This window comes from Meles meles, chromosome 10, assembly GCF_922984935.1.
Source record: "Meles meles chromosome 10, mMelMel3.1 paternal haplotype, whole genome shotgun sequence".
Lineage (NCBI taxonomy): Eukaryota > Metazoa > Chordata > Mammalia > Carnivora > Mustelidae > Meles > Meles meles.
In genome coordinates, this window is record NC_060075.1 from 31,667,246 (window position 1) to 31,690,983 (window position 23,738).

A 23,738-nucleotide genomic window follows, 5' to 3' on the forward strand; every position below is an offset into this window, starting at 1 on the left:
TCCAATGATTAATGAGGATTTACTTATTTCTCTTTGCAGATCTGTTTTTGCTTTGTGTGTATGTAGGCTCCAATATACATAACATACTTAATAATGGCTATGTGCTCTATCCCTGGTAACATTTTTTTTTGCTCTGAAATTTACTTTGTTGGATATGAGTAAAAATATTCCAGATTTATGCTGATTGGTGTTAACATGGTATATCTTTATCATATTTTTGTTTCTTTATCTTAACAATAGGTTTTTTGTAAGGATCATACCTTTGTACCTTGTACATTTAAAAATTAAATTGGCAACCCCGACTTTCAGTTGCTAAATTTAATAGGATTACTTACATGCCTGGGTTTAAGTCTGTCATCTTGCCGTTTATGTTCCCACCTGCTCTTTGATCCTTTTACCTTTTCCTTACACTCTTGAATTAACCGAGTAATTTTTATGATACCATTATTAGTTCATTAGTAATAATTCATTTTCCCCTATTTTAGTAATTGACTTAGGTTTTACAGTGTATATGTTTAACTTATCAAAGTCTACCACCAAAAAATAGTGTACCTACTCATACTGTATAAGAATCTTTTTCTTAATTTTAATTATTTTATTTTTTATTTTTTTTATTTCTTTTCAGCATAACAGTGTTCATTGTTTTTGCACCACACCCAGTGCTCCATGCAATACGTGCCCTCACTAATACCCACCACCTTGTTCCCCCAACCTCCCACCCCCCGCCCCTTCTAGACCCTCAGGTTGTTTTTCAGAGTCCATAGTCTCTCATGGTTCACCTCCCCTTCCAATTTCCCTCAACTCCCTTCTCCTCTTCATCTCCCCATGTCCTCCAAGTTATTTGTTATGCTCCACAAATAAGTGAAACCATATGATACTTGACTCTCTCTGCTTGACTTATATCGCTCAGCATAATCTCTTCCAGTCCCGTCCATGTTGCTACAAAAGTTGGGTATTCATCTTTTCTGATAGAGGCATAATACTGTATAAGAATCTTAACTGTAGTGGACTTCCATTCTTCCCTTCCAGCCTTTGTGTAATTGTTACCATACATTTAAACTCTGCTCATGTTGTAAGATTTTATTTATTTGACAGAGAGAGAGAAAGAGAGAACACAAGCAGGGGGAGTAGGAGAGGAAGAAGCACGTTTCCTGCTGAGTTTAGAGCCCAGTCCGGGGCTCAATCCCAGGACCCTGGGATCATGACCTGAGTGGAAGGCAGCCACTTAACTACTGAGCCACCCAAGTGCTCCAAACTCTGCTTATGTTATAAACCCCAAAGTATATTGTTGTTAACCTTGCTTTAATGAGTGAATTACCTCACTGAGAGATTTTTAAATGGTAAAAATGTACTTTATTTTTACTTATTTAATGTTTTTCTCTTCACTCTTTAATGTAAATTCAGTTCCACCCGATATCATTTTCCTTTGTCTGAAGGACCTCCATTAACATTTTTGTAGTCATGATTTCTTTCTGCTTTTATGTATCCAAAAAGATCTTCACTTCACCCTCATTTCTGACATGTATTTTTGCTGAGTTGATTGTGTTTTCATATCAACACTCTGAAGAGGATTCTTTACTGTTTCTCTGGTTGTGTCTTTTCAAATGAGAAATTAGCTTTGTTTTCTCTGCTTTCTTGATATTTTTAATATCCTCTCATTATCACTGGTTTTAAGAAATTTCACTAAGATGTGCTTTCATTTCTTCATTATTTTGTTGTGGTTCTTAGGGTTTGTTGAACCGCTGAGAACTGTCAGTTTATAGCATTTATTAAATTCAGATGATTTCAGCCATTGTTTTTTGAAATGTTTTCCTCTACCCTTTCTCTTCTCCCATGTGGTCTCAAATTACATGCATTTCTGGCTACTTGGAGTTGTCCCACAGCTCCCTAATACTGGCCACTTTTTCTCAGTCTTTTTTCTGAGTTTCAATTTTGATAGTTTGTCTTACTATGTCTCCACCAAATTTGTCTTCTAGAAGGTTTAATCTGATATTATTCTCAATTATTTTATTTTTAAGATATTGTACTTCATATCTGTAGGACTTTGGATTCTTGTGACATCATCTATATCTCTAATTAACATGCTCATTCCTTCCCCCACCCACTTGAACATATATAATTATCTGTGTCATTTGTGTATCTGCTTCTATTGAATGCTTTTCCTCTTCATCATGGTTCATATTTTCCACCTTCATTCATGGTTTATAGTTTTTGTTTGGATACCAGACATTGTGAATTTCACATCATTGTGTGTATGATACATTTGTTCCTTGTAAAATATTCTCATAGGCTTTGTTCTAAAATAGAATCAAGTTACTGGGAAACAATTTGATCTTAAGTTTTATTATAAAGGGACAAGACAGTCTTTAAGGGCCAATTTTGCCAGAATACTGATGAGAAACAACAACAACAAAAACCTTGTGTGCATTACCTAATGTCCCATGAATGATGATTTTGATTTTTTTTTTTTTGTCAGAAATATGAACTATTTGAGTAATTTTCCCTGACCTTCCTTAGACCTCACATGTACTGACTGGTGACTACTTAGGTGAAGACTCACAAGGAGTTCTCCACAGCTATCTCTATGTCTATGTCTCTCTCTTTCTCTTTCGTCCTCCAGTTTAGTACTCCACCATGTGAACTCAAGTTGCTGTGACCTGTGTCTCAAGTCTGTCTACTCAACTCAGGACAATATCTCTATTTCCCTTCTCTGTTCTACAGCCTCAAAACTCTCTTTAGTTAGTAAACTGTAGCAACTGTAGGATTCATTTTGTTTCCCTCACTCAGGAATCAGTGTTCTGAACCTCTTGCAAACCATTTTCACATATATGTTTTGTTTGTTTCAGATAACAGAATAAATCTCAAGTTAGAAAACAAATCCCTACTCACATTTAAGTATTACCTGTTGTTTTGTTTTTTTCAAAGAGCGTTTTCTGTATTTTTTCACTAAATGAGAGCTTCTTTCTGGGGTGTATTTATTTCAAACTTAAACTCTGCCTTTCCTTATTTTCTCTCCTCAGCAGTTTTGTTCTTTTCAGACTTTCTCTACCAGAGATAATTTGAATTTGTTGAACTCTATTTCTTCTAGTTATATTGGATGCATTTGATTTTTTTATTCTCCTTTTTATTTATAGTTTTAGAGGATGTGTTGGGGCCTTCAATTTTGTGTGAAATGAATACCTCTGGCTACTCCAGAAATCTTTATTACACCCTTAAATGAAGTGACTATAGAAACAATTTAAAAAACAGAGAGCAACATATTTGCTTGGTGATGGAAGAAATGTTCTCAAATGTCTGGGTGTTCTACCATGATTAAACACTCAAAGGAATTTAACATACACAACTGCATACTTCTATATTTTGACTTCACAGCCAACTGTATGTATACTGAATGGGAGAGACATGGCTTTGAAAAGAAAAAAAAGAATTCCACTTAGAAGAATAGTTACAGGCTTTGTTTGACTACAAACATACAACATAGTATAAGACTTTGAGAAACTAAAATAGAGATAATCTTTGACATAGTAATCTCATTTAGAGAACGTATCGTTCAGTTATAAAAGCAACAATATGTAAAGATAAATTCAAGGGTTATTATTTAAATCATTTTTAAAATGAAAAACAAACAAAAAAGAGTAAAAACTACCTAAATATCCATCAATAAGGGAAATACTGAATAAATATCAACTAAGCCATACTATAGAATTTTTTATAAATATAAAGTGAACTGTATCTACATTTTAGTAATTTTTTTTGAGAGGACAAGTTGAAAATTAAAATGTAAAGTCTGCTTAGCACCAGTTTTTTTTTTTAAGCAAAAATGACAGTCATTTTGTATATATCTAAATATATGTAAAGGAATGTGAGAGAAATTGAACATGCTTATTCAACAGGCCATTGGCATTAATTATGTCAATCAGTAAGACTGGCTCTATAGGAAACAATATATGCCATTAAATTTTCCACTTATCAGTAAGTATTATTTTAGAATTTAAAAACTGATACAATAAGAAAAAAATAAATAGACACACAATAAAGTTACATCTCATAATCAATATTAAGCTAGGAAAAGCTAAATGTTAGGGAAGATAGGAACTAATATAAGCTTGTCAACAAAAAGCCCAAGATTCATATCTATTTAAAATCTGCATGGAATTGTTGGTCTTCTAGAAAAGAAGAGGTTTATCATGCAAGACCACACAAAAAGATGCTGAGAGCTCTCCACTCCAGGTATATAAGCACTGTTTCTCATTTTGCAGTGTATATTAAAGTAAACTAAAGAGATCCACAAAATATCAAGGGAATTATTTCAGAAAGAAAGCTGTACCAATGAGAAAAATGAAAAAGATTTACAGCTGGTAAGCTTTGAGATAAGCAGACTGCAGGAAACAATGAGTTTCTACAAAAAGTTAAAGAATGATTTGAGTTTCACTGACATGTTTTCATTACATTTCATAGAAGAAAAAAGAAAAAATAAAACTGAAACCACAAAATGTTTGGTTAGACTTTAAGTAGGATTTCTTACTAAAAGGCAATTAACAAATGATAGACATGTATTAAGGAGCTAATCAAATCATTATTCATAATAGTAAACTACCCAATACTTTAAGTTAATATAAGTTAATACATACCCTTACGCATGTGTGTATTACATTGTATTTTCACTGTTTTTGATCTTCAGAATAGTCTATTAAATAAAAGGGGCATTTTTATTATTTTATCTCCATTGAAGAAAGTAAGCTGGGTCATATAATTATTTTTACCAACAGAACAAGTTTTTACATAGATCACTGATTACATCTTTTATAGAAAACTGGAAGCATAGATAGGGTGCTCCTGGGTGGCTCAGTTAGTTAAGCATCTGATTTTTAGTTTTGGACTCAGGTCAGGATCTCAAGATTGTGAGACAGAACCCAAATTCAGGGTCCATGCTCTGTGTGAAGTCTGCAAAAGTTTCTTCTTCTCCCTTTGCTCCCCTCCCCAACCACCTATAAAATAAATAAATAAATGAAGCATATTTTGGTTTTGGTTTTGTTGTTCTTTTTTTTTTCTTTTAAGATTTTATTTATTTGTGTGTGTATGTGTGAGAGGGAGAGAGAGAGAACGCACAAGCAGGGGGAGCAGAAGGCAGAGGGAGAAGTAGTCTCTCAGCTAAGCAAGAAGCCAGATGTGGGACTCCATCCCAGGACCTGAGCCTAAGGCAGACAATCGTCCAACTGAGATAGCCGGTGCCCCCCAAAAATGGAAGCATATTTTAACTTTAGGATAATCTGTTAATTGATTTTGCAGGAGCCAGCATATATTGCAATTAGACTCAGCAGAGCATCAATAAATATACAGTAAAGAAACAGTATGTTTTTAATAAAATTTTGAAGTCTCTGTACATTATACAATCCAAACAATAAAATCTTATTTTAAAAGAGAAGATGAAATAGATAAAATTAAAAACAAAATGTGCTTCTTATAGAATATATCTTTACAGAAGGAACAATGCATACAGCAGGGCACACTACAAGCATTTGGCATTACAGTATAGTTAGGCTCCCTTCCATTATTTCTCATCACAGAAAGAAGGGAACATCTCTCAGAAGTTTCCATATGCTGCTCAGTATTAGGGACCTAAAATGCCCTTCTATATGTCTCCTAAAGCATAAATTGTTTGGCTGATTTATCTCTGTGGGTTTCTAACATCTACACTTTAACAAGGATTTCCAGTGATTTTGAATCCAATGTAAATTATTTGAATTTTTAAAATTTTTATATTTTGAGAACATAATTAAACAGTATGTTTGGGGAAGAATAAATATTTTCATGAATCTATTTAAGAAGATAAAATGTCCAAATTTATGTCACTATAATTATCTATAAAATAATTATTATGTATGCTCTAATTAAACCCTATCAAGAATAGAGAAGAGACGTTAATTCAAGAAAACTACACATGTGTATACCTCTGATTGATGAAGCATAACACACAAAAACACTTTTTAAACTAAGACACTAGGGGCACCTGGGTAGCTCAGTTGGTTAAGCGTCTGCCTTCAGCTCAGGTCATGATCTCTAGGTCCTGGGATCGAGCCCCACATCGGGCTCCCTACTCAGCAGGGAGTCTCCTTCTCTCTTTCCTTGTACCCTGCTTACGTTCTTTCTCTTTCTCTGAAATAAATAAATAAAATATTAAAAAAAACAAAAACAAAAAACTAAGGGCGCCTGGGTGGCTCAGTGGGTTAAGCCGCTGCCTTCAGCTCAGGTCATGATCTTGGGGTCCCGGGATCGAGTCCCACGTCGGGCTCTCTGCTCAGCAGGGAGCCTACTTCCCTCTCTCTCTCTCTCTCTCTGCCTGCCTCTCTATCTACTTGTGATCTCTCTCTGTCAAATAAATAAATAAAATCTAAAAAAAAAAAAAAAAAACTAAGACACTGAATGAAAAAACAAAAGAGTAGTGTCCTGGGTTGGATCTCCAGGAAGCAGAATTTGAGATGGAATTCAATGTGTAGAATGTCTATAAGAGAATGCCTTTGAGATCAACAGATATAGAAGAGATGAGCAGATTTGAGTAGGTGAACAAATTCAAATACAATGCCAGCTGGTAAATGCCTCCTCTGGCTCCATGGGAACCTCTGGAGCAAGCAAGGTCCATCAGAGTTGGGCTGGGTTGGTTTCAAATAACTAACTTTATTATCTCTTATACTAATGGTGGGTGGGCTGCACTTGGGAGGCATGACTTTGGGAAAAGTAGCTCGCTGAACCTGAGACAATTGCTCAAGGGGGCTGAGGGATGAAGGGTATCTACTGACCATGTTCCCAGTAGCTGGGGCAACAAATCCTTCCTGGAAGGTGAATCTTTGCTGAGCTTCACCACGTCAACCAAAAACACTTGTGAGTTATAAAATAAACAACTGTCCTAACAGAACACTATTTATATATTTGAGGGATATGACAGAAAAGAATATTTTACCACTGGAAGTTAGTTTAAATAATATTATTATTGTGTTACAATAAGTTGTGGTCATTCACGGTTGTTTTTTTTTTGTTTGTTTGTTTGCTTATTTTTTATTTTTGCTTTGTTTTGTTTGGTCCTGGACTCGGTGGATCCTTTTGTTATTGTTGTTTTACTTTGTTGTTCTTCTCCTAAAGCAAACTCCTTTATTACATACCCAGCATATAACAACAGAATATTAAATGAGAAAAGTTTATTCAGGAACTTTGAAATTTTAATATCAAGCACATTTAAGTTATATTGTCAAATTTATTAAAGTGTTATTAAAACAACTGACTTTCAACGACTCAAGGATGGTAATCGATTAAGGAAATATCACAAATATGCTGTCTTATCATCTTTTTAGTGATGTCCAGAACAATCTACACTGGAAATACTCTCTGTGATACTTCTCCCTACTGCACAGGGACCTAAGGCAGTTTGATGATTCATACTTATGTTCTTTTTGGTAAATGTCAGTCCTTTCTATAGAGGTAGGTAATGAATATTGGCCTCCCCACTGACAACCTATTGTGTATGTTACTATTCCAATTTTCACATGGAATACCACCACATATCTTTAGCAACAAACTTATCCAAAATACATGGGTAGCAGGTGTTCTCTAATCTCACTGCAGTTACAGTTCTTTGTTCTTTGGAAGCTATGACAGCACCTTGTATGAAAAATTCATTCATAATTCATTCATATGGCAGGTGCAGCCATATTCTAGAGGTAAAATTCAGCTGAGCATTTATAGAGTCATGTGAGAAAGGACCCTTTGAGTCAGTTTCTGCACACAAAACCAGTTTGAAATAATAAGCCCAGGGCATCATTCCAAATGGTGCAGATTAGAGAGCTGGATACATCCTTACACCCCTATTCTTGCAAGGCTAGGAATTCTTGTACACTATTTCTGGCGATTCACACACCATCAACACTCATTTCGCCAACTTAAGAAATCATTTCTATGATCCACTAACTGACATATCCTCCAGGGTTGATTATCATATTAGCAGAAATAGTTAAAGGAGCTTATTCTGCATTGTAGACTTCTAAATAAAATTATTTGAACACATGCAGTGGGGAGTGCCTTTCTAAAGAGAATTGTTCAGAAATTAGCTGTTCATGTCAGGGGGAGAGGAAGGTCGGTTAAAACTAATCAATAGTACAAATATTTCCTACCCAGACAGCAATATCTCAAATTACCGACAATTTAATATTGACAGAACACAAAACTAAACTCAAGAACATACACAAAAAACTAAAAGTATGTGAAATAAAGTGTCAAATGTTGTTATTCTAAGCAACTTCGGTAACTATAGTCTGTCATCACCAAGGTATATCATCAACATACAATGTTTTCAGTATGCTATTTAATACATGATACCATATTCAGAACAAAGGCAGCCTATTATATGTCCCTACCTAAGTCACTCATTAGGTCAATGACTGAACACTGAGATACAGTTTCTAAAATATGCCTGATGTATAACTTCAATGTTTGATAGTTAAGTATACTGGTTTAAATAATTATTTTAAAGTACTTTCAATGGAAGGATGAAGTCAGAAACCAAACCCTAACTCAGAAAAGAAGGAGGTATGTGTGTATGTATGTGAGAGATTGAGACTGAATGTGTGTGTATAAATGTGTGTATATGTGTGTGTTTATTTCCTAACAAAAAAAGTACTCTGGGCATGTTATGCTATAAACACTAAATAACTAATGTCATGTATGAGAACAGAAAAAGAGAACAGACATGTAAGTAATAAAATTATTACAAGGAAGGACACCTTTTCATATAATCAATGTATCAAAAATGTTAAAATATCACATAAAGTGCTACTCCAAGCTATTTAAAATGCAGATAAAGCCAGGACAATAAACACATGTCATGTTCTAATGATGGTTACCCTGCCACACAGGATGATTGCTGCTCTTTAGTTCATAGAAGGGTAATTACTATCACCTCTGTATTTCATATTATTAAAATGTTGTGTGCGTGGGGGTCCCCAACAGAGATAACCCTAACATAATCAAATTGAAGACTTTCATCTGAACAGAAAACTAAGTCAACAACCACAATCAGCTACTGTTCTGACTATCAGAAACTAGAATCTGGACAAGTAATTTAAAACCACCTCAGGCTTTACTCTCCTAGCAGTGTAGCATAATAAAGAGAAAGTACAAAAAATACAATCACAGCCTCTGAGAGATAGAAGGGTCATATAGTCCAATCTCCACCTCAGTGAAGAAATACCTTGTACAGCATGCCTAAGATATGGACATTAGTCTCCCCTAAAATGAGCCCATGGCAGGAAGTGTATGGTGACGATGATTCCTTTAACTGGAATGCTTATTACTCTCAGAAAAGCCCTTTATTATTTAGATTGAAAATATGCCTGCCCATTGTTCCTAGTGCTACGTTATGAAAACACACTATATATATTAACTTTCTTCCAAATGAAAAATTTTCCAGATATTGTGAGATACAGTGATGTCTCTGGTTTATCATCTCTTCTTCAGGCCAAACTTTCACAGCTGCCTTAACTTGTCCTTCATATGACCCCTCCAAACACTGCAAAAATTTGCTTAGGGAATATCTGTCAATTTTCTCTTTCTGTATGGCACCTACAATAGGATAAAATGTGCCATCACTGGAACGGCAAACAAAAGATCATGGGCAGAAAGTATGATCTCCATATTTGAACACTTATTCTATTGTAACTATATTTTTACAGCAGTATGTGTATGTCTGTCCTCTTGCTTGTCCTCACCAGAAATAAATCATGTCTATATGATCGGTAATCGAAGAAAAATCTCCAACTTGTATCTAGATTTCCACTCATTCTTGTGCAAGTATGTCATTTACTTTGAAAATAAAAATAGAAAATTTTATATATAATCATCTTACTTATGCTTTTTGGTTTCTGTTCATCATTATAGCTATTTATGACCTTCAATGTCCAGATATTAATGAACTTCACATATGCACATGCATATCACATTTGCTCAAAGTTTCCTCTTCCTGGAAGATCTTTTCCAAACACACACTCACACATTCATTCTTCTTAACTTTAAGCAGTTTGGTTTTTCCTTATTCTTTAGTTCTGACTTCAAAGGATCATCCAGTAGATCCTCAAAGAACAATACATAAATAGCATATTTACATGCTGTTTATACAATGAAGCACTCTTAATTAACATTTGACATTCTCATTGAACAGCCAACACCACTCTCCCACTTAGAGCATTCTATATGTGAGCTCATATTTTCTGTCCTGTTTTACCATGTATATGCTTTACTTTCATATTTAAACAGTGACGTGTTTAGCATAAAAAAGAAGTCACAGAAATAATACATTTCTTCACTTTATCTAATAAATCAGATTATACCACCACTGCCTTTTTTGGTCCATTTTACTACTATTTCTAAGGATTCAAACATACTTAGTTGTTTTGGCATTTTTCAAAACCCTCAATTTGTTGTGAATCTTTAAGAAGAGGCTTAATTCCAATGCATAACATACAATGTTTTTCAACAGTTATATATCACTCTTTGTGAAGTTTGAGCATTTTTTCCACAATCTAAGCTTATAATATAGCACCAATAATTTCTTTAGATGATTTTCTTTTGCATTATAATTTTTTTCAACTGAGATTTGAAATTGTTTTTCAGAAACTCGCATGTTTTCAACTATATTCCCTTTTAGAATTCAAAATCATAATACTTTAAGTCTTAAAATAATTTTATTAAAGATTTAATTTCAGAGAGAGAGAGAAAGAGGACATGTGTGTACACACACAGGGAAGGAGGGGAAGATGGAGAAGAAGAATCTCCAAGCAGGCTCTCCATTGAGCACAGAGTCCCGGGTAGGGGGTGTGCTGGATCTCAACACCCTGAGACCATGACATGAGTTGAAATCGAGAGTCAGCCACTTAACCAACTGAGCCACCCAGATACCTCCTTAAAGGAAATTTTTTATTAGGTTATACTTCAGTAGAAGTATAACCTAAATATGAAAGACAAAGGTCATTAAATGTGTGGCTCAAACAATTTTCACCAAAGAATTACACCCACAGAACCAGAAAAATCAGAGACACTTGAAGAAACAGAGATGCATTCCTGCTTGCCAGGAAGAAAGAAAGAAAGAAAGAAAGAAAGAAAAGAAAAGAAAGGAAAAGAAAAGAAAAGAAAAGAAAAGAAGCAAGCAAGCCCCGTGAGGAAAACCACATGTTAGGAAATTGTGGGAGGCTTTTAGGAGCTGAGGTTCTTGGTTCTAAAACCACATGGAAAAGAATTCTGCCAACAACAAAGTCTGAAAGAGGATCCAAAACTTCACTTGATACTGCAGCCACTGGCAACACCTTGATTTCAGCCTATTGAGACACTGAGCAGAAGACAGATAACTCACACTCATAATCCTGACCCACAGAGACTGTAAGATAATAAATATGTGTTGCTCTGAGCCATGAGTTTGTGGTAATTAGTCACACAGCAAAAGAAAACATTAGCATACCAAATCAGAATCTGTAGTTTGAATAAGAATCCCAGTTGATTCTTATGCCTATTAAAATTTGAAACATTGCTATTTGATCTATGTTGAAGTAACAGTCTCAGAAATAGCTCCAAAGGAAGGGGTGAGAAATAAGAGGAACATATATTTTACATATATATATATATAAATAGTTTATATATAATAATATTATATATTAATAACAATACATGTTTTATTATTTAGTAAGTTTATATTGCATTAAAATACATAGGAAATTTTAAAATTTGAAATATCTTTAAATATTTCATTTTCTATTTTTCATGGTATAAAAAGATTTTCTTACTAAATTAGCAGTAATGTTAATAACATTATATCTATTTAATATTTAATATTATATATCTTACAGAGTAATATTAGTGAGCAAGTTACTGAGTGTTCAATATTCCTGAAAACTTTTGGTTCACATGATTATAGAGAAATTTAAATGGAATGATATAAATTGTATGTATTCTTAATTTTTATAGATGCAATAGCTACTAAATTGAGAAATTACATACATTGTAATATGTTGTAATAAGATGACAAGGGACAACAAGTATACCTAGTGTCCAGATTTTGGTTTCTAATACTATTCTTCAGTAAAGGGAACCAGGGATCCTTGGAAAATGGCTGATTCCACAACTTGGGCAGGAAACATAAAAAATGAGCCTGGACCATCTGGAGCTTCATGTTGGGCCAGAAAGTAACGAAGTGCTCCAAACATCCACATCCACATCCACACACAGACACACAACACGCGCATGTGCTCAAGCACACAAACAAAAACAGAACAAAAACCTCACAATAATGAGGATATATTTAAAGGGCACAGGAGTTGTGTCCCTCTGTCAATAGCCAATACTGGAACAATTATAAAAATACCGTAAATTACAAGATAAACTCCATGAGTTCATATTGAAATAAATGACAAAATAAACAAATGGGATGACAGACAAATCTTCAGTGTAGAATTATTCCAAATAATTTTTGTAGATAACATTCCCTCAAGGATATATACCACTTAAGACTCCGAACAGCCAAAACAATCTTGAAAAAGAAAAACAAAATGGAGGTATCACCATTGTTGATTTTTAAATATCTTACAAAGCATTTGTGACGACGTGGATGGAACTAGAGGGTATCATGCTTAGTGAAATAAGTCAATTGGAGAAAGACAACTATCATATGATATCCCTGATATGAGGACGTGGAGATGCAACATGGGGGGTTAGGGGGATAGGAGAAGAATAAAGGAAACAAGATGGGATTGGGAGGGAGACAAACCATAAGTGACTCTTAATCTCACAAAACAAACTGGGGGTTGCTGGGGGGAGGTGGGCTTGGGAGAGGGGGAGGGGGTTATGGACATTGGGGAGGGTATGTGCTATCGTGAGTGCTGTGAAGTGTGTAAACCTGGTGATTCACAGACCTGTACCCCTGGGGATAAAAATACATTATATGTTTATAAAAAAAAAAAAAAAAAAAAAAAAGAAAGGATGAATACCCAACTTTTGTAGCAACATGGACGGGACTGGAAGTGATTATGCTGAGGGAAATAAGTCAAGCACAGAGTCAAGTATCATATGGTTTCACTTATTTGTGGAGCATAACGAATGACATGGAGGACATTGGGAGATGGAGAGGAGAAGGAAGTTGAGGAAAATTGGAAGGGGAGGCAAACCATGAGAGACTATAGACTCTGAAAAACAACCTGAGGGTTTTGAAGGGGCCGGGGGTGGGAGGTTGGGGGAAGCAGGTGGTGGGTAATAGGGAGGGCACGTACTGCATGGGGCACTGGGTATTGTGCAAAAACAATGAATACTGTTATGCTGAAAAAATAAATAAATAAATAAAAATAAAAGTGAAAAAAAAACCCCACCACATTTCTTGAAAGCTTAAACTGTCACAGAGGGAAGTTAATAAAGGTATCTTGAAAACAAACCATCTAATAAGTAAATGAACTGAACATAGATCTGGAAAGAAAACGGATGAGTGCAATAACCTCTTCTTAAAACATTTGAATGTCACTTCCATTCACTTCAATTTGCATGCAAATTAAAATCCTCTTTGAAACTCCTGCTGTCCTTTTGTCTACATCAGAAATAGCTGCTCTAGGGAGAGGCCTTTTCCTCTTAGAAGACTATCTTGACATCCAACCTCACTGATGAGAATCAGGAGTCCTGTTAGCTTCTGTGACAACTCTGAATGTACTTCCTAGCATTCATCATATTGTCTGACTGACTCACTTATTTTTAGGGGCACAGATTTTTAATAACCATGTCTACATTCAGGATCTAATATGCATTTTGGCCATTTGGCTAAGTATAAATGAATTTAATGGGTGAATGAGTGAATGAATAACACACAGAAGGCAGAGCAGACTTCCACTCTGCTGTTCTCATGTGTTCTTCAACAATGGTCAGAACTACAGAGACACAGAAATAACTGCCAAAACTGCTAAGTGAGATGCAGATTACCTTCAAGGCTGTAAAATGATGTCTTTAGTGTTTGTGCACTGGATGTCAGAAATGCACTAGGTGAGATCCTTGCATTTTTAAGAATTTGGAGTAAATAATTCCTAAAATACCTTGGTTACTTTTTGGGTCATTCTTTTTTAAAAAAGCAGGACATTTTGATAAAAGTCTGCTTTAGCTATACCTAGGCAGTTTGAGTAAATCTATTTCACATTCAAATTTAGTCCATACAGTTTTTTTAAATATAAAATTCAACTCTATACTGATCACATACCTGCCAGCTCCTTTTTAAAAGATTAATGTGAGGTACAGTACATAAAATGAAATTAAAATACGTATTTATTTATTAAGTTTAGGTCGAAGTTAACCAAAAGTACTTCTTAATTATATTTCCACTTCTACCCTGAATTAGGGTATGCTTAAATAAGTCATTTTAACTCTGCATCCTAAGAAACACTACAATCTGTCTCACCATTGTACCCTGTGTATTTTTTTTTTAAGATTTTATTTTTTTATTTGGCAGAGAAAGAGAGACAATGAGAGAGGGAACACAAACAGGGGGAATGGGAGAGGGAGAAGCAGGCTTCCCGCCAAGTAGGGGGCCAGATGCAGGGCTCTATCCCAGGATCCTGGGATAATGACCTGAGCAGAAGGCAGACACTTAACTACTGAGTCACCCAGGCATTCCACCCTGTGTATTGATGCACTAAAATATCTAAGTTATGGAAGATATATTATGACATGTGAAATGCAAATCTGTATTAATATAATTCTGTTGAGGTTCACTGTTAAAACTCCTTTCTTGCCTTTTTTTAAAACTATGTCCTCAGAACAAATTAATAAATTCTGAGTGATCTAACCAAAAGAAAAAATATATTCTATTACCAATACCAAGAGTTATCCATGCAGAATTACCAGTAATAAAATCATGACATCAAATAAAATGACACGGTTACATAGAATTTTAATTAGCTACCAAACTATACTTCATATTAATTATAAATAAATGATAGAACATAGAAAACAACAAAATTACATCCTGCTTCAGAACTCTAATGTAAAGATTACATGCTCAGAAAAGAAACAGATGTAGGGGAGTAAGATGGCGGAGAAGTAGCAGCCTGAGACTACATCAGGAAGCAGGAGATCAGCTCGATAGCTTATCTAAACATTGCAAACACCTACAAATCCAACGGGAGAGCGAAGAGAAGAAGAACAGCAACTCTAGAAACAGAAAATCAACCACTTTCTGAAAGGTAGGACTGGCGGAGAAGTGAATCTAAAACGACGGGAAGATAGACCGCGGGGGGAGGGGCCGGCTCCCAGCAAGCGGCGGAGCAACAGAGCACAAAATCAGGACTTTTAAAAGTCTGCTCCACTGAGGGACATTGCTCCAGAGGCTAAACCAGGGTGAAGCCCACGCGGGGTCAGCGTGGCCCCAGGCCCCGCAGGGTCACAGAAGGATCGGGGGTGTCAGAGTGTTGGAGAGCTCGCAGGTATTAGAACGGAGAAGCCGGCTGCAGAGACAGAGCCGAGGACTGAACTCTCAGCTCGGGGTTACCTTGAACTGGTCGTGGGCTGGGTGAGCTCGGAGCGCGGCTAGAGGTTGGGGATACGGGAGTGATTGGGTGCTGTCCTCTGGGGGCGCACTGAGGAGTGGGGCCCCGGGCTCTCGGCTCCTCCGGGCCGGAGACTAGGAGGCCGCCATTTTCATTCCCGTCCTCTGGAACTCTACGGAAAGCGTTCAGGGAACAGAAGCTCCCAAAAGTGAACCCAAGCCGATTACTTAGTCTGGCCGCCGGTAAGGGCGGTGCAATACCGCCTCGGGCAAAGACACTTGAGAGTCACTACAACAGGCCCCTCCCCCAGAAGATCAACAAAATATCCTGCCAGAACGATGTTCATCTATCAAGGAGAAAGCAGGTTCAATTCCTAAGACAGTAGAGCAATTTCAGAGGAGGAGAAAGCAAAGCACGGAACTCATGGCTTTCTCCCCATGATTCTTTAGTCTTGCGGCTACTTCAAATTTTTTTTTTCTTTTTTCAATTTTTTTTTCTTTTTTCTTTTTTCTTCTTCAGCTAAATTTTTTAAAACTTTTACCCTTTTCTTTTTTAACGTTTTTTGACTAGTTCATCTAAATATATATATTTTTTCTTTCTTTTATATATTTTTTTATTTTTTAAAATTTTTTCTTTTTATTTTTCTCTTTTTTTTTTTTCAGAACCTGTTTTTATCCCCTTTCTCCCCCCCACAATTAGGGGTCTCTTCTGATTTGGTTACAGCGCATTTTTCTGGGGTCTTTGCCACCCTTTTAGTAGTTTATTTGCTCCTTCATATCCTCTTATCTGGACAAAATGACAAGGCGGAAAAAATCACCACAAACAAAAGAACAAGAGACAGTACCGAAGGCTAGCGACCTAATCAACACAGACATTGGTAATATGTCAGATCAAGAGTTCAGAATGACGATTCTGAACATTCTAGCCGGGCTCGAAAAAGGCATGGAAGATATTAGAGAAACCCTCTCTGGAGATATTAAAGCCCTTTCTGGAGAAATTAAAGAACTAAAATCTAACCAAGTTGAAATCAAAAAAGCTATTAATGAGGTGCAATCAAAAATGGAGGCTCTCACTGCTAGGATAAATGAGGCAGAAGAAAGAATTAGTGATATAGAAGACCAAATGACAGAGAATAAGGAAGCCGAGCAAAAGAGGGACAAACAGCTACTGGACCATGAGGGGAGAATTCGAGAGATAAGTGACACCATAAGACGAAACAACATTAGAATAATTGGGATTCCAGAAGAAGAAGAAACAGAGAGGGGAGCAGAAGGTCTATTGGAGAGAATCATTGGAGAGAATTTCCCTAACATGGCAAAGGGAACAAGCATCAAAATCCAGGAGATGCAGAGAACCCCCCTCAAAGTCAACAAGAATAGGTCCACACCCCATCACTTAATAGTAAAATTTACAAGTCTTAGTGACAAAGAGAAAATCCTGAAAGCAGCCCGAGAAAAGAAGTCTGTAACATACAATGGTAAAAATATTAGATTGGCGGCAGACTTATCCACAGAGACCTGGCAGGCCAGAAAGAGCTGGCATGATATATTCAGAGCACTCAACGAGAAAAACATGCAGCCAAGAATACTCTATCCAGCTAGGCTATCATTGAAAATAGAAGGAGAGATCAAAAGCTTCCAGGACAAACAAAAACTGAAAGAATTTGCAAACACCAAACCAGCTCTACAGGAAATATTGAAAGGGGTCCTCTAAGCAAAGAGAGAGCCTAAAAGTAGTAGATCAGAAAGGTACAGAGACAGTATACAGTAACAGTCACCTTACAGGCTAAAAATGGCACTAAATTCATATCTCTCAATAGTTACCCTGAATGTTAATGGGCTAAATGCCCCAATCAAAAGACACAGGGTATCAGAATGGATAAAAAAACAAAACCCATCGGTATGTTGCCTACAAGAAACTCATTTTAGACGTGAAGACACCTCCAGATTTAAAGTGAGGGGGTGGAAAACAATTTACCATGCTAATGGGCATCAGAAGAAAGCTGGGGTGGCAATCCTTATATCAGATCAATTAGATTTCAAGCCAAAGACTATAATAAGAGATGAGGAAGGACACTATATCCTACTCAAAGGGTCTGTCCAACAGGAAGATCTAACAATTTTAAATATCTATGCCCCTAACGTGGGAGCAGCCAACTATATCAACCAATTAATAACAAAATCAAAGAAACACATCAATAATAATACAATAATAGTAGGGGACTTTAACACTCCCCTCACTGAAATGGACAGATCATCCAAGCCAAAGATCAACAAGGAAATAAAGGCCTTAAATGACACACTGGACCAGATGGACATCACAGATCTATTCAGAACATTTCATCCCAAAGCAAAAGAATACACATTCTTCTCTAGTGCATATGGAACCTTCTCCAGAATAGATCACATCCTGGGTCACAAATCAGGTCTCAACCAGTATCAAAAGATTAGGATTATTCCCTGCATATTTTCAGACCACAATGCTCTGAAGCTAGAACTCAATCACAAGAGGAAAGCTGGAAAGAACCCAAATACATGGAGACTAAACAGCATCCTTCTAAAGAATGAATGGGTTAACCAGGAAATTAAAGAAGAATTGAAAAAATTCATGGAAACAAATGATAATGAAAACACAACAGTTCAAAATCTGTGGGACACAGCAAAGGCAGTCCTGAGAGGAAAATATATAGCGGTACAAGCCTTTCTCAAGAAACAAGAAAGGTCTCAAGTACACAACCTAACCCTACACGTAAAGGAGCTGGAGAAAGAACAAGAAAGAAACCCTAAACCCAGCAGAAGAGAAATCATAAAGATCAGAGCAGAAATCAATGAAATAGAAACCAAAAAAAAACAATAGAAAAAATCAATGAAACTAGAAGCTGGTTCTTTGAAAGAATCAATAAGATTGATAACCCCCTGGCCAGACTCATCAAAAAGAAAAGAGAAAGGACCCAAATCAATAAAATCATGAATGAAAGAGGAGAGATCACAACTAACACCAAAGAAATACAGACAATTATAAGAACATACTATGAGCAACTCTACGCCAACAAATTTGACAATCTGGAAGAAATGGATGCATTCCTAGAGACATATAAACTACCACAACTGAACCAGGAAGAAATAGAAAACCTGAACGGGCCCATAACCAGTAAGGAGATTGAAACAGTCACCAAAAATCTCCAAACAGGGCGCCTGGGTGGCTCAGTGGGTTAAGCTGCTGCCTTCGGCTCAGGTCATGATCTCAGGGTCCTGGGATCGAGTCCCATATCGGGCTCTCTGCTCAGCGGCGAGCCTGCTTCCCTCTCTCTCTCTCTGCCTGCCTCTCTGTCTACTTGTGATCTCTCTCTGTCAAATAAATAAATAAAATCTTTAAAAAAAAAAAAAATCTCCAAACAAACAAAAGCCCAGGGCCAGACGGCTTCCCAGGGGAATTCTACCAAACATTTAAAGAAGAACTAATTCCTATTCTCCTCAAACTGTTCCAAAAAATAGAAATGGAAGGAAAACTTCCAAACTCATTTTATGAGGACAGCATCACCTTGATCCCAAAACCAGACAACGATCCCACCAAAAAAGAGAACTACAGACCAATATCCTTGATGAACACAGACGCAAAAATTCTCGCCAAAATACTAGCCAATAGGATTCAACAGTACATTAAAAGGATTATTCACCACGATCAAGTGGGATTTATTCCAGGGCTGCAGGGTTGGTTCAACATCCGCAAATCAATCAATGTGATAGAACACATTAATAAAAGAAAGAACAAGAACCATATGATGCTCTCAATAGATGCTGAAAAAGCATTTGACAAAGTACAGCATCCCTTCCTGATCAAAACCCTTCAAAGTGTGGGGATAGAGGGCACATACCTCAATATTATCAAAGCCATCTATGAAAAACCCACCGCAAATATCATTCTCAATGGAGAAAAACTGAAAGCTTTTCCGTTAAGGTCAGGAACACGGCAGGGATGTCCATTATCACCACTGCTATTCAACATAGTACTAGAAGTCCTAGCCTCAGCAATCAGACAACAAAAAGAAATTAAAGGCATCCAAATTGGCGTAGAAGAAGTCAAACTATCACTCTTCGCAGATGATATGATACTATATGTGGAAAACCCAAAAGACTCCACTCCAAAACTGCTAGAACTTGTCCAGGAATTCAGTAAAGTGTCAGGATATAAAATCAATGCACAGAAATCAGTTGCATTTCTGTACACCAACAAGACGAAGAAAGAGAAATTAAGGAGTCAATCCCATTTACAATTGTACCCAAAAGTATAAGATACCTAGGAATAAACCTAACCAAAGAGACTAAGAATCTATACACAGAAAATTATAAAGTACTCATGAAAGAAATTGAGGAAGACACAAAGAAATGGAAAAATGTTCCATGCTCCTGGATTGGAAGAATAAATATTGTGAAAATGTCTATGCTACCTAAAGCAATCTACACATTTAATGCAATCCCTATCAAAATACCATCCATTTTTTTCAAAGAAATGGAACAAATAATCCTAAAATTTATATGGAACCAGAAAAGACCTCGAATAGCCAAAGGAATATTGAAAAAGTAAGCCAAAGTGGGTGGCATCACAATTCTGGACTTCAAGCTCTATTACAAAGCTGTCATCATCAAGACAGCATGGTACTGGCACAAAAACAGACACATAGATCTATGGAACAGAATAGAGAGCCCAGAAATCGACCCTCAACTCTATGGTCAACTAATCTTAGACAAAGCAGGAAAGAATGTCCAATGGAAAAAAGACAGCCTCTTCAATAAATGGTGCTGGGAAAATTGGACAGCCACATGCAGAAAAATGAAATTGGACCACTTCCTTACACCACACACGAAAATAGACTCCAAATGGATGAAGGACCTCAATGTGAGAAAGGAATCCATCAAAATCCTTGAGGAGAATGCAGGCAGCAACCTCTTCGACCTCAGCCATAGCAACATCTTCCTAGGAACAACGGCAAAGGCAAGGGAAGCAAGGGCAAAAATGAACTATTGGGATTTCATCAAGATCAAAAGCTTTTGCACAGCAAAGGAAACAGTTAACAAAACCAAAAGACAACTGACAGAATGGGAGAAGATATTTGCAAACGACATATCAGATAAAGGGCTAGTATCCAAAATCTATAAGGAACTTAGCAAACTCAACACCCAAAGAACAAACAATCCAATCAAGAAATGGGCAGAGGACATGAACAGACATTTCTGCAAAGAAGACATCCAGATGGCCAACAGACACATGAAAAAGTGCTCCACGTCACTCGGCATCAGGGAAATACAAATCAAAACCACAATGAGATATCACCTCACACCAGTCAGAATGGCTAAAATGAACAAGTCAGGAAATGACAGATGCTGGAGAGGATGTGGAGAAAGGGGAACCCTCCTCCACTGTTGGTGGGAATGCAAGCTGGTGCAACCACTCTGGAAAACAGCATGGAGGTTCCTCAAAATGTTGAAAATAGAACTACCCTATGACCCAGCAATTGCACTACTGGGTATTTACCCTAAAGATACAAACATAGTGATCCGAAGGGGCACGTGTACCCGAATGTTTATAGCAGCAATGTCTACAATAGCCAAACTATGGAAAGAACCTAGATGTCCATCAACAGATGAATGGATAAAGAAGAAGTGGTATATATACACAATGGAATACTATGCAGCCATCAAAAGAAATGAAATCATGCCATTTGCGACGACGTGGATGGAACTAGTGTGTATCATGCTTAGTGAAATAAGTCAATCGGAGAAAGACAACTATCATATGATCTCCCTGATATGAGGACATGGAGAAGCAACATGGGGGGGTAGGGGGATAGGAGAAGAATAAATGAAACAAGATGGGATTGGGAGGGAGACAAACCATAAATGACTCTTAATCTCACAAAACAAACTGGGGGTTGCTGGGGGGAGGTGGGATTGGGAGAGGGGGAGGGGGCTATGGACATTGGGGAGGGTAAGTGCTATCGTGAGTGCTGTGAAGTGTGTAAACCTGGTGATTCACAGACCTGTACCCCTGGGGATAAAAATACATTATATGTTTATTAAAAAAAAAAATTTGGAAGGGGAGGCGAACCATAAGAGACTATGGACTCTGAAAAACAACCTGAGGGTTTTGAAGGGTCAGGGGTGGGAGGTTGGGGGAACAGGTGGTGGGTAATGGGGAGGGCACGTTTTGCATGGAGCACTGGGTGTTGTGCAAAAAGAATGAATACTGTTACGCTGAAAAAATAAATAAAATGGAAAAAAAAAAAGAAAAGAAACAGATGTAAAAGATTTTTAAGTGCCCTTAAAGATTATTACACTGAACCATAATGAAACTGCCAAAAGTCAACTATTTTCACCTTAAAAAATTACAACTTCAACTCTGTAAGGTATAAGAAAAAGTTAGTCTTGAAACTTTAGACAAGGTGTGTGCCCCTTTTTACTCTTCAGAATACATGACTTTCTTAGAAAACTTTAGGTTTGTATCTAACTTGAAAAAAAAAATAGATTTCAGTCTTTAAATTTCTCCTAAAAACAGAGATGATAATAGTGTAATGCCTGTCACATAATACCTACCGAATGAGTATAAGTACTTACTTGCTGAGTGTCAGGCTTATCAAGACTAAGTGAGATACAACCAGTAGAACAAAGAAGTCCTTAGACTTGGTGCCTGAATGTGAATAAAGATTATTTGCCCTCCCTAGTACAATAAAGCCCCATTGTCATATAGCACTGGTCTTTTGAATCCAGCATAAAGACATTATTATTTATTGAAATGCATGTGGAAGATAATACATATTACTATGGATCAATGTTAATTTAAATCTTTAATTAAATCCTAAAAATATTCCTGTAACTTTGGCTGCAAAATTATTTTAATCATTTAAGTCACAATAAAAGAAATTTTACTATTATTCAGTCATTATGGAATTTTCCAGTCCTATGCTAAGTTATGAATATGTTAACTTTGAAATTATTTTTGACTTTCTAACATATACTAAATTCTACTTTGCATTTTATTTCTTCCACAAGGGTTTTTAAGCAATTATGAATAATCCTTGCTTTACCTAGTGATACACTCAATGGGAGGTCAAGTGTATTCTTGTTCACATTTCTTAATCTCTCCTTAGCAAAAGCCTTTTAATGTCAATTATCACAAACTGAATCTTATGCTCTACATTTACTTATATCTGACATATTCTACAAGTTGTTGAATCCTCTGTAGGAAGAATAAATGATTCTTTCTTGAAATAAGAAACAGAAAATGAGAATTATCTTTATGTGGCCAGCCAGAAGTCCTCAACTACTCCCATTGTCCTGATTTAACAAAAGTAACCATTATTCTCTTCCTAAATTACTTTAATAGCCTCTTCTATATCACTATGCTCATATCTTAAACCTAATTTTCTATCAGTCCAGGGTTAGGCTTTAAAAAAAAAATGGTGTCTAAAGATTTTTTTTTAAAATATTATATTACAGAGACTATTTTTTTTTCGTTTTGAGTTGGAGACTAGTCACAATATGATATAGAAAAAAAATCCATCATCTATATATTTGAAAAGATTATTCTTGTCAGTTGCAAAAAAACACAAAAGCTCAGCAATTAATTGAAAACAAAACAAAATGTGATGTTTTATCTTCATCTAACTATTTTCCTTGACTTATAATCACCACTCTATGAATACACACAAAAAAAATCAAATTAACCTTCAGAAGTATAAATTTTGAAACAAGAAAATATCAAAAATAGTAATTTTTCCTTTTTTCTTGTTTTATAGCATCAATGCATCTACATGGCTAAATTTAGTATTCAAACTATTTGACTTAATGTTTGATTTGTGTAGTATTTTTGATAGCTGTCTTAAATTTCAGTCTTTATAAACAGTTTTAGAGCATTTTAGTAATCACGATTTTACTAAAAGTTAAAGTATTTATTTGAATATGGGTGAGGTTTTTAACAAAGAGAAAGTACTAAAGAGTTTAAAATAATATATATATGTAGAACTTTCATTAAAGAGTCAAAATAAGTCCCATAGGATTCACTATTTTGTGTTTAACCAACTGAGCCACCCAGGCACCCTATTTTGTGTTTACATTAAACATTTCTAGAGTTTGTAAAGAAACAGGAAGGGGTTATGCAGGCCTTCAGAAACTTTATTTACAATTCATTTACTTA